General features: G+C 45.7%; 1 long non-coding RNA gene across 1 annotated transcript in view; it reads right to left on the bottom strand.

The window, feature by feature from the left end:
- The window catches only part of LOC140189110 (uncharacterized), a 592,538-nt gene that overhangs the window by 172,240 nt on the left and 402,104 nt on the right, over positions 1-18,194 (bottom strand). The gene's annotated exons all lie outside the window — the stretch shown is intronic.

Here is an 18,194-nt window from a genome sequence, read left to right as displayed (position 1 = left end):
GTCATGAGTCCCGGCCCTATGTCCTGTACCCAAGGTAGGGTCTCGACTCTGTGTTCTGTGTATGTGTCCATGGTTCCATGTACCTGCTCCCCGAGACCGAGGCTCTGTGCTCCCATGTTCTTCCTCTCCCTAGCCCATGTCATGTCCTTGCCTGGTTCTGGGGTCCGAGTCCGAAGGAGGATCCAGGTACTGGGTCCTTGCCCAGTCTCTGGCTCGGAGTCCATACCCTAGCCTCTTCATGTCTCCTCTAGTTCTGGGAGCCGATTCCGAGTCCAAGCCCAGACCCTTGGTCCCAGCCTAGTCGTAGTCCTGAGTCCTTGTCCAGTTCGCTCTTTCCTGCTCCTGCCTTGCTCTCCTGGTATCAAACAATAAACTAAATCTTAGTAACCTCACAAGATGTGTCATGCATTTGGGTCCACCCTTGCTCCCAAAGCCCCTGCCTTGGTGACACTCTCAGGATCTTCTCCAGCAACTTACCAACCTCTGACGTAAGACTCGCTGGCCTATAATTTCCTGGGCTATCCCAACTCCCTTTGTTGAATAAGGGAACGACATCCGCAACCATCCTATCCTCTGAAAAACTCCCGTCTTTACTAATGATTCAAGGATATTCATCAGAGTCTCAGCAAACTCCTCCCTCACTTTCCAGAGTAGCCTGGGGTACATCCCGTACGGTGTCGGTGACTTATCCAAGTATGTGCTTTCCAAAAGCTCCAGCGCTGTCTTAACGGGGACGATGGGAGCAGATCCAAATGCAAGACATCAACACTGAAGTACTTAGAACAGGACTTGGTGTGTCAAGCAAGCAAGGTAAGTGGGGAAGAAACGATGCTGGACATGACACAGGCCCTAGACGAGGCTAGGATAGAGGGTCTGGTCTAGGACATAGAAACATAGAAACAAAGAAAATAGGTGCAGGAGTAGGCCATTCAGCCCTTCATGCCTGCACCGCCATTCAGTATGATCATGGCTGATCATCCAACTCAAAACCCTGTACCAGCCTTCCCTCCATACCCCCTGATCCCTGTAGCCAAAAGGGCCATATCTAACTCCATCTTAAATATAGCCAATGAACTGACCTCAACTGTTTCCTGTGGCAGAGAATTCCACAGATTCGCACTCTCTGTGTGAAGAAGTTTTTTTTTCTCTCATCTCGGTCCTAAAAGGCTTCCCCTATATCCTTAAACTGTGACCCCTCGTTCTGGACTTCCCCAACATCGGGAACAATCTTTCTGCATCTAGCCTGTCCAATCCCTTTAGAATTTTATACGTTTCAATCAGATCCCTCCTCAATCTTCTAAATTCCAGCGAATATAAGCCTAGTCGATCCAATCTTTCCTCATATGAAAGTCCTGCCATCCCAGGAGTCAATCTGGTGAACCTTCTCTGTACTCCCTCTATGGCAAGGATGTTTTTCCTCAGATTAGGGGATCAAAACTGCACACAATACTCCAAGTGTGGTCTCACTAAGGCCTTGTACAACTGTAGTAGTACCTTCCTCTTCCTGTACACGAATCTTCTTACTATGAATGACAGCATACCACTCGCCTTTTTCACCGGCTGCTGCACCTGCATGCCCACTTCCAACGACTGGTGTACAATGACACCCAGGTCTCGTTGCACCTCCCCTTTTCCCAATCGTCCGCAAACTTGGGGATACTGCATGTAATTCCCTCGTCTAAATCATTAATATATATTATAAACAACTGGGGTCCCAGCACTGAGCCTTGCGGTACCCCACCAGTCACTGCCTGCCATTCTGAAAAGGTCCCGTTTATTCCCACTCTTTGATTCCTCTCTGCCAACCAATTCTCTATCCACATCAATACCATACCCCCAATACCGTGAGATTTAAGTTTGCACACTAATCTTCTGTGTGGGACCTTGTCAAAAGACTTTTGAAAATCTAAATTTACCACATCGACTGGTTCTCCCCTATCCACTCTACTACTTACATCTTCAAAAAATTCTGTGAGATTCGTTATGCATGATTTTCCTTTCGCAAATCCATGCTATCTTTGTCCGGTGATTTCACTGCTTTCCAAATGTGCTGTTATCACATTTTTGATAACTGACTCTAGAATCTTCCCCACCACCGATGTCAGGCTAGCCGGTCTATCATTCCCTGGTTTCTCTCTCCCTCATTTTTTTTAAAAAGCGGGGTACATTAGCCCCCCTCCAATCCTCAGGAGCTAATCCAGAATCTAAGGATTTTTGAAAAATTATCACTGATGCATCCACTATTTCTTGGGCTACTTCCTTAAGCACTCTGGGATGCAGACCATCTGGCCCTAGGGATTTATCTGCCTTTAATCTCTTCAATTTACTAACACCACTTCCCTACTAATATGTATTTCCCTCAGTTCATCCATCTCACTAGACCCTCGTTTGTGATAATCTGCTCAGCAAATATTTCATTGTGTTGTCCGTCAAGTGCTTTATATTCAATTATGTTGCACACATTTATCAATAATCCACAACAGGTTCGTGAAACATCATGGAACTCCGAACATTTGCTAACGCGTTACTGGCAGTCGATGGTTTGAACATGGCACCTAACCCAGTCAATTGTTCATATACAAATACGGACAATGAATTGGTAGAATGTTCGCGGGCTGTTTCAACAGAATATTTGCAAGTGCAGTGCAGCTGCTACAAGACCAAAAATACAGAAGCACGATCATCCCATTATTGATCGCAAGCCATTGGTAGTACGCTCCCTGAAATGAGCGAGGTCCTCAATGAATAGTTCTCCTCCGTGTTCACCAATAAGAGGGAACTTGATGATGGTGAGCACAATATGAGTGAAGTTGATGTTCTGGAGCATGTTGGTATTAAGGGAGAGGAGGTGTCGGAGTTACTAAAATACATTAGCACGGAGAAGTCCTTGGGGCCTGACAGAATATTCCCCAGGCTGCTCCACGAGGCGAGGGAAGAGATTGCTGAGCCTCTGGCTAGGATCTTTATGTCCTCGTTGTCCACGGGAATGGTACCCGAGGATTGGAGAGAGGCGAATGTTGTCCCCTCGTTCAAAAAAAGATAGTAGGGATAGTCCGAGTAATTATAGACCAGTGAGCCTTACGTCTGTGGTGGGAAAGCTATTGGAAACGATTCTTAGAGATAGGATCACTGGGCATTTAGAGAATCATGGTCTGATCAGGGACAGTCAGCATGGCTTTGTGAAGGGCAGATCGTGTATAACAAGCCTGATAGTGTTCTTTGATGAGGTGACCAGGCATATAGATGAGGGTAGTGCAGTGGATGTGATTTATATGGATTTTAGTAAGGCACTTGACAAGGTTCCACACGGTAGGCTTATTCAGAGTGTCAGAAGGGATGGGATTCAGGGAATTTTGGCCAGGTGGATTCAAAATTGGCTTGTCTGCAGAAGGCAGAGGATCGTGGTGGAGGGAGTACATTCAGACTGGAAGATTGTGAATAGTGGTGTCCCACAAGGATCTGTTCTGGGAGCTCTACTTTCCGTGATTTTTATTAACAACCTGGATGTGGGGGTAGAAGGGAGGGTTGGCAAGTTTGCAGACGACACAAAGGTTTCTAGTGCTGTAGATAGTGTAGAGGATATTCAAAGATTGCAGAGAGACATTGATAGGATGCAGAAGTGGGCTGAGAAGTGGCAGATGGAGTTCAACCCGGAGAAGTGTGAGGTGGTACACTTTGGAAGGACAAACTCCAAGGCAGAGTACAAAGTAAATGGAAGGATACTTGGTAGTGTGGAGGAGCAGAGGGATCTCGGGGTGCATGTCCACAGGTCACTGAAAGTTGTCTCATGGGTAGATAGGGTAGTTAAGAAAGCTTATGAGGTGTTAGCTTTCATAAGTCGAGGGATAGAGTTTAAGAGTCGCGATGTGATGATGCAGCCCTATAAAACTCTGGTTAGGGCACATTTGGAGTACTGTGTCTAGTTCTGGTCGCCTCACTATAGGAAGGATGTGGAAGCATTGGAAATGGTACAGAAGAGATTTACCAGGATGCTGCCTGGTTTAGAGTGTATGCATTATGATCAGAGATTAAGGGAGCTAGGGCTTTACTCTTTGGAGAGAAGGAGGATGAGAGGAGACATGATAGAGGTGTACAAGATAATAAGAGGAATAGACAGAGTGGATAGCCAGCACTTCTTCCCAGGGCACCACTGCCCAATACAAGAGGACATGGCTTTGAGGTAAGGGGTGGGAAGTTCAAGTGGGATATTAGAGGAAGTTTTTTTTTTACTCAGAGAGTAGTTGGTGCGTGAAATGCTCTGCCTGAGTCAGTGGTCGAAGCACAGATACCGGTGAGGTTTAATAGACTACTAGACAGGTACATGGAGGAATTTAAGGTGGGGGCTTATATGTGAGGCAGGGTTTGAGGGTCGGCACAACACTGTGGGCCGAAAAGCCTGTACTGTGCTGTACAATGCTATGTCTATGTCTATATCGATACATTCATAAAGAGGGCATGATAGCAACTATACTTTATTAGAGTTTGAAGAGATGTGTTATGTCCACAAGTACACTTAAAAAACGTCAATTGATGTACCGTGGAGAGCATTCTAACAGGCTGCTTCACTGTCTGGTATGGGGGGATATTGTACAGGACCGAACGAAGCTGCAGAGGGTTGTACATTTAGTCATCTCCATCTCGGCTGCAAGCCTACAAAGTCACCAAGGAGCAGTGTCTCAGAAAGGAAACATCCATTATTAAGATCCCAGCACCTAAGGCATGCCCCTTTCTCACTGTTACCATCAGGTCGGAGATACAGAAACCTGAAAGCACACACTCAGTGATTCATTAATAGCTTCTTCCCCTCTGTCATCCGATTCCTAAATTGACATTGAACCCCTGGAAATCATCTGACTTGTTTTGATATACAGTATTTAAGTTTTTTGCACAATTTCTCATATATTCAATACATGTACACTGAGGTTTAATTATTTCTTGATTGCTTGATTTATTATTCCTTTTCTTTATTCTATATTATGTTTTGCATTTAACTGCGACTACTAATTAACAAATTTCACGTCACATGCCGTTGATAATAACCCTGATTCTGATTCGTCCACCTACAGGTTCAGACTTACCCTTCATAATAACCACCGGAAAACCTCCAGAATTATAATCCGTAAATCTGTCTCAGTGAAACCCCACTCATCTCGCTAGGCTCATTTACCACTAACATCACAAGTATGTCCCCTCCCTGGTGGACCATTTACATGCTGTTTCTGTAAACCATCATAAATACACCTGACAAATAATGCCCCATCCAATCCTCAGGTGGTAAGGAAGTGCAAGTCATTCTGGAGAGAAGATTAACCAACTAGTGTATTCTATTGTCTGACATCAGTCAGTAACCTGCTCACATATCTGTTCCTCTCTCTTACTGGCTATTGTGACGCCTACAGTATTACACTTTTCTTATTCCTGAGTCCCTCCACATTGTCTTACTGTTTGAGCTTCTGGGATGACTTCGAGCTGGTGACATTCTGCCTGATCAGCAGTGCGGCTCCTCAACCTCTTTTAGCTCCCTCTGGGCTCTCTGAATCATCTAAATCCTGGAATGTTTAGATACCAGTCCTGACCCTCTCTCAACCACATCTCTGCAACGGATGAATCACCGTGCCGTGTATAAATACAGGTCTGGGTATGTCTGCCTTAACTGTTTTACACTCCTACACTGAAATAAACACACTTTTGCTGTTCGGTGCCACTGTGCTGATTATGGTGATCCCATCTTGACTTCCTTTAGGTTTTCTTTGACCTCATCTCTACCTTCCACCAATGCAACCTACTCACCTGTAACTCTGGACACCAACACACCCTCCAGATGCCACATGATCAAAATCATCAGGGTGCCTCCAGGAAGATTCTTTGTGAGAATGTGATTTACCCTACAGTGCAAGCCATCCTTCCTATACGGGAGAGCCCAATGATGAGTGCTCCTGCTGCCTTCCCTCCTGCCCCAGATTGTGAGCCACACGTTTAAGTGCAGTAGCATATGATCACTTACGTCGCAAGCATGTGACATCGAAAGTAATCCTGAAATCACCACCCCAGAGTTTTTTTTTTAATTTTTTAACTCACTGCTCACCTCCTTAACTTTTGCTTCTGGGAACTTGTCTCTCTGTTGTTAGTTCTAATAAGGACCATGACTTCTGGCTGCTTATCCTACCCTTTAACAATGGTCTGTACCTTTTCACAGACATCCTTGGTCATAACATGATGAAGGTAACGCACTTTCCAGCAATCTCACTCATTACCACATATATTCCTGTCTGTATCTCCTCGGCTAAAGAGTTTGCTGCATGTGATTCATATCTATCTATTTCCTGTATGTTCAGGAACTTATCTGATAGCCTCTTTGTAAAGAAAATTGTGTTATAATTCATTCAGTATTCATTTTGATTCGGCTCAGTTTGTTTACATATGCATTCGCAAACAAAGGAGACTGCACACGTGTTAAAACAAAACACTTTATTAGAACTCGCACGGTTTTTGTACAGAAAGAAACACAAATGTCTACAATACTAGCAATACATGAGTCAAAATAATGCTGATCATCCACCACACACACAGTCCGATCTCAGTGTTCGAGGGAAACAAAGATCCGACAATGCCATGCAGCCGGTTCTGTCCCTCCCCTTCTTATTCTCCCTCTCCATCTCTCCCTCTCTCCATCGTGATGTCTCATCACCTCTCTCCCACTCGCGATTACTCCTTCTCATGCTCATCCTCGCTCACGCCCTGTCTCTCCTGCGCTCTCCCTTGCACCCTCTTACTCGCGATGTCTCATTCGCTCAGTATCCTTCGCGCCCTCAGCCCTCGGGCTGTCTCCTTCTCCCGCTCCCTCCATCCCAGTCTCATTCGCTCTCTCTCTCTCCCTCCCTCCCACCCACTCCTCTCGCCGAACGCGATGTCTGCTTCTCTCGCTTGCCCTCGCGCTCACCACTGTGCACGCTCTCACCCTCGTGCTCTCTTTCACGCTCGCACCCCTCAGGTTCTCTACCTCGCGCGCTCTTCCCCGCGCCCCCTTTCTTACCAGGTCTCATTCACTTTCTCTCCTTCCCACCGTCAAACCTGGCGCTGTCTCCTTCTCACGCTCACTCCTTCACGATCTCTCCCTCTCCCTCTCCCTCACACAGAGCTACGAGTGAAGGTAATGGTAATTTGTCTTCAATTGTAAAAAAAAAAATCTGTTACATAGCGATAGTTCAAGGTGGCAATGAGAAGGGACAACTCCAGGTAGAGAAGGAGGAGAAAGGAGGGTGAAGGAAAAGACGGGTTGTGACGGAAGCAGGAGTGGTTGATACAGTCGAAAATATTATCCAAGATCAGGCAGTTTTGTCAGAACCTGGAAGCAGGGGCAACAGGTTCGCCTCGAGCTTAATTTTAGCATGGCGGGACGTGAGGTGTAAAGGGGATTTCTCTGGGAATGTGAAGCCAGCGATGGCAGCGGAATCAGCTTTAAACAGCTGTCTTGTCAAATTAAGCAACACACACATAATAGAAAGGAGTAAACAGTTGTCAGGTTTCTGATGAAGGGTGGCGGCCGGAAACGTCGACAATTTACTCTTTTCCATAGATGCTGCCAGACCTGCTCAGTTCCTGCAGTATTTTCTGTGAGAAACGTCATCAGGGTCTGATTTTGTGTTTGTTGTCTTGAATTGCGACCATCAGCAAATTTTCTCGTATTTGTTTTGTCACTGTTCATCACATTGTTACCATTTACCCACAAGTGGGGAGCTAGAATAGGACCTATGAAGGCAGCTAAATTGTAATACTTTACAGCATTTATTTCTAACGTTTCATGAGTTTCAAAATCAGATTCCGTGGGTATTTCACCGCATTCTTTAGTTCCTCTCGGAATTTGCTCTGAGTCAGGACGTAAATACACGTGTTGGTGCAGGAACTGAGAATCTGCAGCATTATCGATGTTTGGTCTGTGACGTAACGGGGATCCGTGACAGAACGAACATAACTCTTTGTAATCCGTCTATAGATAGAAAATACCACCAGTGTTCCCCACAACAATATGAAACTACCGGTGATGCTGAACAGCAAAACGATGGATTTGCGTCGGTTCTCCATCTCCCGGTCCTTGTCACTCTCTCCACTCTTTTGTCCCCGGAGCCCCCTGCGGGCTCGACTGGCCGCTAGAATCCGCCTGACAGTCAGAATATTGAACAGCAACATCAGAATGAAAGGGACGCAAGGGTAGAACATGCGGTGAAAAATCTCAAATGCGGCCCATGAGGGAGAGTTTGTGAAGCTCGGTGTTAAAATACAATACCAAGAAACACCATCAATTGTTTCTCCAGGCCCGGATACAAAGCCCCAGGGGACAGTCTCCAAACAGGCCAGCACACTCACTGTCCCGATAACCACAGCCGCCGTTCTCTCGGTGCAATATTTTGTTTTCAGCTTCTCATAGCAAATAGCCACAAATCGATCGACGGTGAAAGCGACAGTCAGCCAGACTGAGGTGGCAGTGCTCGCAAACATCAACCACGTGACGAGTCTGCATACAGCAGTGATGAGCAGGAATGATCGGGGAAAATAAATCCCAGCAGTCCGCTTCAGCAGCGGATTCGAAATAACGACCAGGAGATCGGCCGCTGCCATTCCCACAAGGTAGAGAGTGATACATTTGGAGAGACCGCACTTTCCTCGGGACAGGATCACAATCGCCACCAAGTTCGCTGGAGGAGAGACAGGGAACAGCAGTTTGAAAAATTCCAAACAGAATCCAATGCTGCAGTTCGAGTGGATCCTGTAATCTTTCCACTTAATATTTGAATTTAGTGGTGGGAGGGAAGAGAGAGGCTACAAGTTGAGAAAATACTGATTAGAAGCCAGTGCAGCAGGTTCAGGAGATCCTGTGATATTGCCACTTAATTGTTAGATTTAGCATGGGAGGGTCGAGGGAGGGCACAGATCTGGCGGAGACAAGGAAGGAGTTTACATAGTAAAATAACTTGAATGCGGATTACTTACTGTGACCGAAATGTGAAATGCCAGCGGAAAGCTAAAAATGAGTAACTACCTCCTCAGAGTCAATACTGGATGGAACATTTTCTACCGGTGCCTTCGGCGTCTCGTTCGGACGCTGATGGCGGGATTCCTCCATTCGACAGTCATGGCGATCACTGTCAGCGACAGAACTGCCGACGGACGAAACAAAAACAGGAAAAGCTGGAAACGCTAATTCGGCTAAAACAGAATATGTGGTAAAACAGTTAAAACATTTCTCCACAGAACTGTCCTCGGATAGACCCCAGACACGTGTGTTAACTGCTTTCTCCTTCTGTACAAGCTGCTTGGGGTTTCGTGTTTATTGTGTTGTCCATCAACTGCTTTACATTCAGTTATATTGCGCACAGTTATTAAAAATCCACAACAGGCTCGTGAAACGTCATGGAACTCCTGACATTTTCTAACGCGTTACTGCCAGTCGATGGATCGAGCACCGCACCTAACTCTGTCAATCGCTCATATACAAATCCGGACAATCAATTGGTAGAATGTCCGCGGGCTGCTTCAACACAATATTTGCAAATGCGGTGCAGCTGCTACAAGACCAAAAATACAGAAACACGAACATCCCATTATTGATCCCAAACCGTTGGTAGACCGCTGCCTGACCCACTCAGTTCCACAGATGTTGGCAGAATCCCTCAATTCCTGTAGCCGTTTATTTTAGATCCTGATCCCACAATCCATATTCCCGGTGTTTCCATTCCAAACCTGAAATGTGGAATACTGGGACTGGAATGTGGCAGTGAAAGGAACAATCACAGCACAAGGAATAAACATTATTTCCCACCAACAGCAGCTGCCTCTGCGACTTACCAGGTATTCCAAAGGCTGAAATAATAGGATAGTAAATGTTTCGTATCCGCCAGATGACTGGATACACCATTTCATGAGAATCTGTGGTTACTGTTGCGCCTGAATTCACAGCTCCGGCAGACACTGAGCTGATATTTCACATCAACCCTGATTTATACAGAGGCTCAGTCCCCACAGATACAGTTATACTCCTCACTAACTTTCTCAGTTACAGTTACTTGAACAAACAATTTGATTCAACACCATTGTCTCTGATGTACGTATGATGTTTACATGAAAATTCTGTGGCATTACACAGTAGTGTCTCTGGTGGAAATAGGCCGGTCCCTTTAATTACAAGGACTGAATCTTGTCACGGAGCAGCTACATTTAGGGATTTCATTTTGTTGTCTATTTATTCAGTATTCGACGAAGATAGTCCGCTGTCCTAATCCTACCTTCTTTTTCTGTAGTTTCCCATTTTGATCTGTCACTGAGTCATTCAGCTTCATCCTCGTCAATAAAGATGCAATAGAGAAAAATGTCGGGATGGAAACGATCAATTGACCACGTTGCTGATGTAGAAACACGAGAAAATCTGCAGATACTGGAAATCCAAGGGAACACACAAGAATTCTGCTGAGTTCCTCTAGCATTTTGTGTTTGGTGTTTCTGATGCAGTAGTCTTTTATACACATCTTAAATTTGACAAAGGTCAAAAGATAATTGGAAAGAAATGTGTTATCGTGCAACAGAATGGGAAGACCGGTAAAATAATAAAAACAGTACTCGAATTTGGAAGAACAATAGATGCAGGATGACTGAAAGTGGACGAGACAGAGACAGAGACAGAGACAGAGACAAAAAAAAAAAAACAGGTTGTGTGACGTTGTCGGATCTGTGGTGCCCTCCAAAACTGAGATCGGTTTGTTAAATGGATGATCCGTATTATTTTGATTTTTGTACTGCGGAGTACAAAATGAATACTCTGCATTCATCGATGTTCACTCAGGAGAAGAACCTGGAGGAAAGCGAGATCGGGAAGCGGGTATGGTGATATTCTCAGACGTGTTGATCCTAAGGAGGAGGTGTTGTTGGGTCTCTCAAAGTGTATTAAGGTGGGCATATACTTTGGGGGAATTAACCCACTGGAGGACACTGACCACATGCGGGCAAACATACAGATCGAACTGACACCATGGTCAACACACACAGTGAGCTGAGGGGACTGTTCCTGTGCTGCTCTGCTCACTGTAAATTCTTCTCAAATCATTGAACAATGGACAAAGCATCAAAGGAACATGTAATGAAATTGTTATTTTACACTGACTGTGGTTCTCATCTGGGACACACTGCCTGCAGGGATGATGGGAATAGCCAATTAAATTGTTCATATTGGAACTGGACAGGTCCTTCCAGGGAAATAACCCGCTGAGCTGTGGGAATAGATTTGGGAATGGGACAGTGGGAATGCTGAACTATAGATTTGATGCTCTATAGTATAGAATTGATGGGTTGAATGTTCTAGGGCATCCCCCAATGATCCTGTGTCCAATAATGATCTGAAACACTCAGTCTTGCTTCCAGGAAACATCCAAATTACCTGGGTGTACAAGGTATTTCTTTCTGTAATAATGAGGCACTCTGTAAAAACACTGGCACTGCATTCCAAGCACACTGAGCTGCCAGAGCACAACACCGGTCAGTGAGAGTACGGGGCAGTACACGACTCTAATACAAGGACAGAGATTTATGAAAATATACTACTATTGATCAAGAGCAGGGCAGAATAGAAGAACAGACATCACAACAACCCCAGCACTGCTTTTTGGTGACACAGATTTCAAGCACCAGCCCATTGGTTCTACAGATATAGACATGAACAACCCCAGATTGCACTGTAAATTCACAGCAGAACGCAGACCATACACATCCCGTTGTGTACACCGGTCACCTGCAAAAACTCTGACCTGCACAAACTAGCTCTGGACTGCATGGACACTGCCCGCTTTAGCTCCAGCACTGCGCAGCAGGGAGCCGGACAAGTGGAAACCAGAAATGTTTGCAGGAACAGACTGCTGCAGCTCAGCATGGTGAGGAAGGCCAGGCTGATTCTCTGGAATAAAAATGCCCTGCACAAGAAACTGTCCAAGAACAGTCAGTAGTGGGCTACAGGGACAAAGAACTTCACAATATCTGGACATTCACTTCCACGATACAGACCAATAAAGCTCTCAGCACTGTGCAGTGAGCACACGAACATGTACACACCCAGCACTCCACCGTTAAACTCTAGTACTATCCCAGCACTTCAAGGACAGATGCCCGTACAAGCCTAATAATGGACTGCAATTCATGGGCTCTGTCAACCCCCTCCCTCCCTGTGGGCATCTTTCAGGAGGTAACGGAGAATTGATAAAGTGGCATCTTGAGATGCTGTGTGTTTCCATTTCCAACTATTTTTAAAATTCCAGCAGGAAAAACTGTAACAGAAATGTATGCAGGCTATTGGAAAGATGTAATAGCAACAGAGTAGTGTGTGACTATAATTTCCCCAATATTGACTGGAATTCATTGAGTGTGGAAGTTTTGAGGAGCAGAATTTGCTGGCATCCTGGAACGATTTACCGGCATTTACAGCCAATATTCCCCAGTTTCAGCAGATTTACTTTGTTTAAAACTTAGACAAACTTCTGTAGGTGTATAGTGGAGAATATCCTGACTGGATACATCATGGTCTGGTATGGAGAAACCAATGACATTGAAAGGAATAGGAAATGAAAAATCAAGATGCGAATACTGTTGTTTTCACGTTCCTCCGAGATTTGCTAACGAACCCAGATACAAATGGACAGTCATCGTTTGGTTTTGCCGAATCGTTTCCAGCCGGGTGGGTCCAGCCGTTTGCCATTGCTCCAAGTGGGGAATTCTCTCTCTTCGTGTCCAGCTGAGTGATTGCCGGCCGTTTGCCGCTTCATAACCTACTCCGTGCCTAGACTAGAACCGTCTGTTGTTGTTTAGTTTCGGCTTCTCGTATCTAGCTGAGGAGGTCCAGCCATTTGCGGCTACTCCGAGCTGGGTATTCTATCTCTTCGTTGTCCAAGTCCAAGTCCAGGCTCCGTGTTCCAGTCCACGTCCAAGTCCAAGTCCAGGCTCCGTGTTCCAGTCCACGTCCAAGTCCAAGTCCAGGCTCCGTGTTCCAGTCCACGTCCAAGTCCAAGTCCAGGCTCCGTGTTCCAGTCCACGTCCAAGTCCAAGTCCAGGCTCCGTGTTCCAGTCCACGTCCAAGTCCAAGTCCAGGCTCCGTGTTCCAGTCCACGTCCAGGCTCCGTGTTCCAGTCCACGTCCAGGCTCCGTGTTCCAGTCCACGTCCAGGCTCCGTGTCCAAATCCGACTCCAAGTCCCGGTTCCGTGTCCAAGTTTTTAAGTCATGGCTCCGTGTTCAAGTTTCTTGTCGCAGCTCCCTGAACAGGTTCCGAGTCCCAGCTCCGTGTCCATGTAAGCATCAAATCCACTCTTCTATTTTGTCCTGGCAACTATTAATAAAAAACACACTTCCGGTAATGCTACTTACGTGTCCGTGTCCTGCTGTTAGGTCCGCTTTCCAATCGTTGCACACATTGGAACAGAAAGCTTGTAAGCTGTGTGAGAGAGAAGATAGGTAGGTGATAGAGAAGGGATGCGCTGAGACTGATGTTTCGAGATGTGTCTATTTTAATGCAAGGAGTATCTTGAACAAATCTAGTGAGCTTAACTCGTGCATCAGTACTTGGAGCTATGATGTTGTGTCCATTAGAGACTTGTATGGCTCAGGGGCAGCAATGCTGCTTGAAGTGATATATTCCAAATAAGAAGGAATTTTGAGTTGGAAGACGGACACTACCGTGGCTGACAAGTGAAATCAAAGCCAAAGTAAAAGCAAGGAGAGCATACAAGGAAGCCAGAGCTGACGTGAAGGTACAGGATTGGGAGCCTTTGAAAACTTGCTAAGGGAAACTAAGAAGGTCATTCGGAAGGAAAAGGAATAACGCGAGGCAGCTGGTGACGAATAAAAAGGAAGATACTAAAAGCAATTTTTAGGAATATAAAGGGTAAAAGAGAGTCGAGGGTAAATATAGGACGAATACGAAATGACGCTGGGGATACTGCAATGACAGATGCAGAGATGGCAGAGAAACTGAATGCTTATTTTGCATAAGTCTTCACAGTGGAAGTGTACCGGACATTCAAGAGTGTCAGTGAAGTGAAGTTTTGCTGTGAAAATTACGACAGAGAAAGGTGCTCAGGAGATTTAATGTCTGAGGGTGGATGAATCTCCTGGACCTGATCAAATGCACCCTCGGGTTCTGAAGGAAGTAGCTGGAGAGATTGCAGAGGCATTAACGATGATCATACAAGAATCGATAGATTCTGGCATTGTATGAGATGACTGAACAATTGCAAATGTTACTCCGCTATTTAAAAAGGCAGAGAGTCATCAGGAAGGAATCTATAGACCTGTTATCCTGACATCAGTGCTTGGGAAGCTGTTGGAATCAATTGTTAGGAATGAGTTTATGGAATACCTGGATCGACATCACAAGGTAGGACAAAGCCAGTATGGTTTCCTGAAAGGGACATCCTGACTGACAAACGTACTGCAATCCGTTGAAGAAATTAAAAGCAGGGTGGACAACGGGGATTTAGTAGACGTGGTGTACTTGGGTTTCCAAAAGGCCTTTGATAAGGTGCCGCACATGAAGCGCTTAGCAAGCTAAGAGCCCATGGAACTATAGGGAAGTTACTTGATTGGGCGTAGCATTGGCTGGTCGGCATAAAACAGAGTGAGAATAAAGGGATCCAATTCTGGTTCGCTGTCGGTTACCATTGGAATTTCACCGGGGTCGGTGATGGGACCACTGCTTTTTACGACGTAATTCAATGATTTATACTATGGAATAAATGGATTTGTGGCTAAATTTGCCGATGATACAAAAAGAGGTGGAGGAACGGGTAACGTTGAGGAAACAGAGAGCCTCCAGAGAGACTTGGATAGTTTAGGGGAATGGACAAAATCGTGGCAAATGAAGGAAAATGTTGGAAAGTGTATGGTCATGCACTTGAAGAAATAAACGGGCAGACTATTATTTAGATGGGTAGAGAATTCAAAATGCAGAGATGCAAAGGGACTTGGGATTCCTTGTGCTAAATGACCTAAAGGTTAACCTCCAGGTTAAATCGGTTGTGAAGAATGCGAATGCAATGTTGCCATTCATTTCCAGAGGTATGGAATATAAGAGCAGGGATGTGATGGTGAGGATCTATAAGGTGCTCGTGAGACCAGACTTGGGGTATTATGTGCAGTTTTGTGCTCCTTATTTGAGAAATAATATACTGACATTGGAGAGGGTTCAGAGAAGATTCACGAAAATGATTCCAGGAATGAAAGGGTTACCGTATGAGCAACGTCTGGAAGCGTTTGAACTGTATTCCCCAGCGTTCAGAAGAGGGGGAGGGGGTGCGTGGGATCTTATAGAAACATTTTGAATGTTAACAGGTCTGAAGACATTAGATATGGCAAAGTTGTTTTCCAATTTTCCATAATAGTCGATTCTAGGGCAAGAGGGCACGACTTCGGGATTGAAGGACGTCCTTTAAGAACTGAGATTCCTTTAGTCAGAGGGTGGTACGTCTGTGGAATTTGTTGCCACTAGCGGCTGTGGATGACAAGTCAGTGGGTGTATTCAAGGCAGATATAGATAAGCTCTTGATTAGCCAGGGCATCAAAGGGTATAGGGTGAAAGCAGGGGAGTGGGGATGACCGGAAGAATTGGATCAGCCAATGATTGAATGGCAGAGCAGACTCGATGTACCGAATAGCAATGCTTACGATTTTATATCTCATGGTCTTATTGTCTTAAGTTCTCAGACTGCCAGGCTTCAGATGTTTCAGAAAGAACAGGCAGGGAGGCAAAAGAGATCTGATCGAGGCACTGCTGATCAGAGACAGCATCACGGCTCAGAAAAGGAGGAAGTGATGGAGGGCTTGTCTACTGAGTCTCCGTGGGTGGACAATAGGAACAGGAAGGGGTTAATAACTCTACTGAGTGTTTTTTTTAAATATATAGATCATCCAATAGTAACAGGGACATCGAGGAGCAGATAGGGAGACAAATTCTGGAAAGGTGTAACAAATAATGGTTGACGTGGTGGGAGATTTTAAATTGCCCAATATTGATTGGCATATCCCTGGTGCTAGGTGTTAAGATGGGGTAGAGTTTAAGTGTGTTCAGGAAGGTTACCTGTCACAATATATAGATAAGCCTACAAGAGGAGTGGCTGCACTTGATCTGCTGTTGGTAAATGAACCTGGTCAGGTGTCAGTGGGCTGTGCTGGGAGCAATGGTGGACCAAACTGCAAGACTCAAACACATCATGTGAGGTTAACTTATATTAAGTTTATTGCTCGGTGCAAAGCAGAAGCAGGAATAGTGCACTGGACAAGGACTCAGGCCTGAGACAAGGCTGGGAATAAGGGTCTGGGCTCGGAGTCGGAATCACGGACCGCCAGGGCCAGGACTCGGGGACTTGGAGCTGCCATGGCCAGGACTCGGGGACCTGGAGCCGCCAGGGCCGGGAATTCTTTCTTATTCACGGGACAGACTGAGACACAGGACATAAAACACTGAGCTGGGAATCCTCCGCAGACACATGACGGAGTCGGGGGCCCTTCTTGACACACTGACCCAGTATTCCTTGGTACAAGGCCGGGATTGCTTTTAGACGTACGACATGGATACAGAGACCACACAACAATGGACAGAACTATAACGGGGCTCAAGTCCGCTCCAAGCCGCGGCGAGCTCATGACTCACCACAGCGGGTTAACTTTGACTGACCCGTACCGACAAGGGAAGGCGGCTTGCTGGCACTTGCTCTGGGAGGAGACTAAGCTTGCTCCGGCCAGATGACATGGGCTCGCAGTCCCTTTGCTGACGTTGCAAACGCTGTCGCGCCGAACGGCTGAAAGCCGGAGACTATAAACTGCCGGTTCAGCCGAGAGTAAATTGCCTCCAATCACCAAGCCCGACGGATACGGGAAAACAGGGAACCAAAGGGAAACAGCGAGTCAACGGTCCGGATCGTAACATAAACAAAGTAATTTTAAAGGGACGCCGATCCGGACCATGACAGTGGCAGTGCATTTTTGAGGCAGTGATTACAATTTTATCTCCTTTACCGTAGCATTGGAGAGGAATAGGAACAGACAAGTAACAAAAGCATTTAACTGGAGTAAGAGGGAAATATGAAGCTATCAGGCAGAGACTTGGAAGGAACAGAGTTCTCAGGAGAATGCATGGCAGAAATGTGGAAAATGTTTAGGGGATATTTGCGTGGCTTTCTGCATAGATAGGTGCCAATGAGGCAGAGAAGAGATGCTACGGTACAGGAACCATGGTGGACACATGATGAAAATATAGTCAAGAAAACAAAGGCTTATGAAATGTTCAAAAAACTAGGTATTGATAGAGATATATAAAAAAATGATAAGGCTAGCAGGAAGGAGCTTGAGAAATGAAATTAGGAGAGCCAGAAGGAGCCATGAAAAGGCCTTGGCGAGCAGTTTAAGGAAGACCCTAAGGCAATCGACAGGTCTGTGAAGGACGAGAGGATAAGATGTGAGAAAATAGGAGCAATGAAGCGTGACAGTGGAAAAGTGTGTGCGGAACCAGAGGAGACAGCACAGGTACTATTCACTATGCAAAACGACCTTGGCGATTGTATGGATTTCAGCAAGGCATTTGATAAGGTACTCCATGCAAGGCTAACTAAGAAAGCAAGCAGACGTAGGATGCAAGGAGACATTGCTTTGTTGACCCAGAATTGGCGTGCCCACTGATAGCAAAAAATTGTTGTAGACGGGTCATATTCAGATTGGATATCAGTGACCAGCGATCTGCCTCAGAGTTCTTTTCAGGGACCCCTTCTCATCGTGATTTTTATAACTGACTTGGATGAGAAATTGGAGGGATACGTTACTAAATTTGCTGATGAAACAAATGTTGGGGACATTTGGATAGTGTGGAGGGCTGTCAGAGTTTTAATCGGGACATCGATAAGATGCAAAATATGGCTGAAAAGTGGCAGTTGAAGTTTAACCCATTGCCATAGTCCCGTCTGGCTATTCCCCATCTTGCTATTACCTCCTTAAATGGGCCTTAATCCCCTCGTCTGATTTTCAATCATTCCCAGTTCCGCTAATTACAACACACCCCGCCTGTACTGGAACCACTCGACTTGTCCGGAGTCCCCGCAGAATAGCATAACCTGGGACAGGTATTCAGCAAACAACGGGCTCTTTCCCTGCCCCTGCACTGCCCGTATGATTGCGC

The sequence above is a fragment of the Mobula birostris genome, chromosome 28 (genome assembly GCF_030028105.1).
Source record: "Mobula birostris isolate sMobBir1 chromosome 28, sMobBir1.hap1, whole genome shotgun sequence".
Taxonomy (NCBI): Eukaryota; Metazoa; Chordata; class Chondrichthyes; order Myliobatiformes; family Myliobatidae; genus Mobula; species Mobula birostris.
The sequence above is the reverse complement of the archived record's forward strand: the minus strand, read 5'-3'. Positions and strand labels throughout refer to the sequence as shown.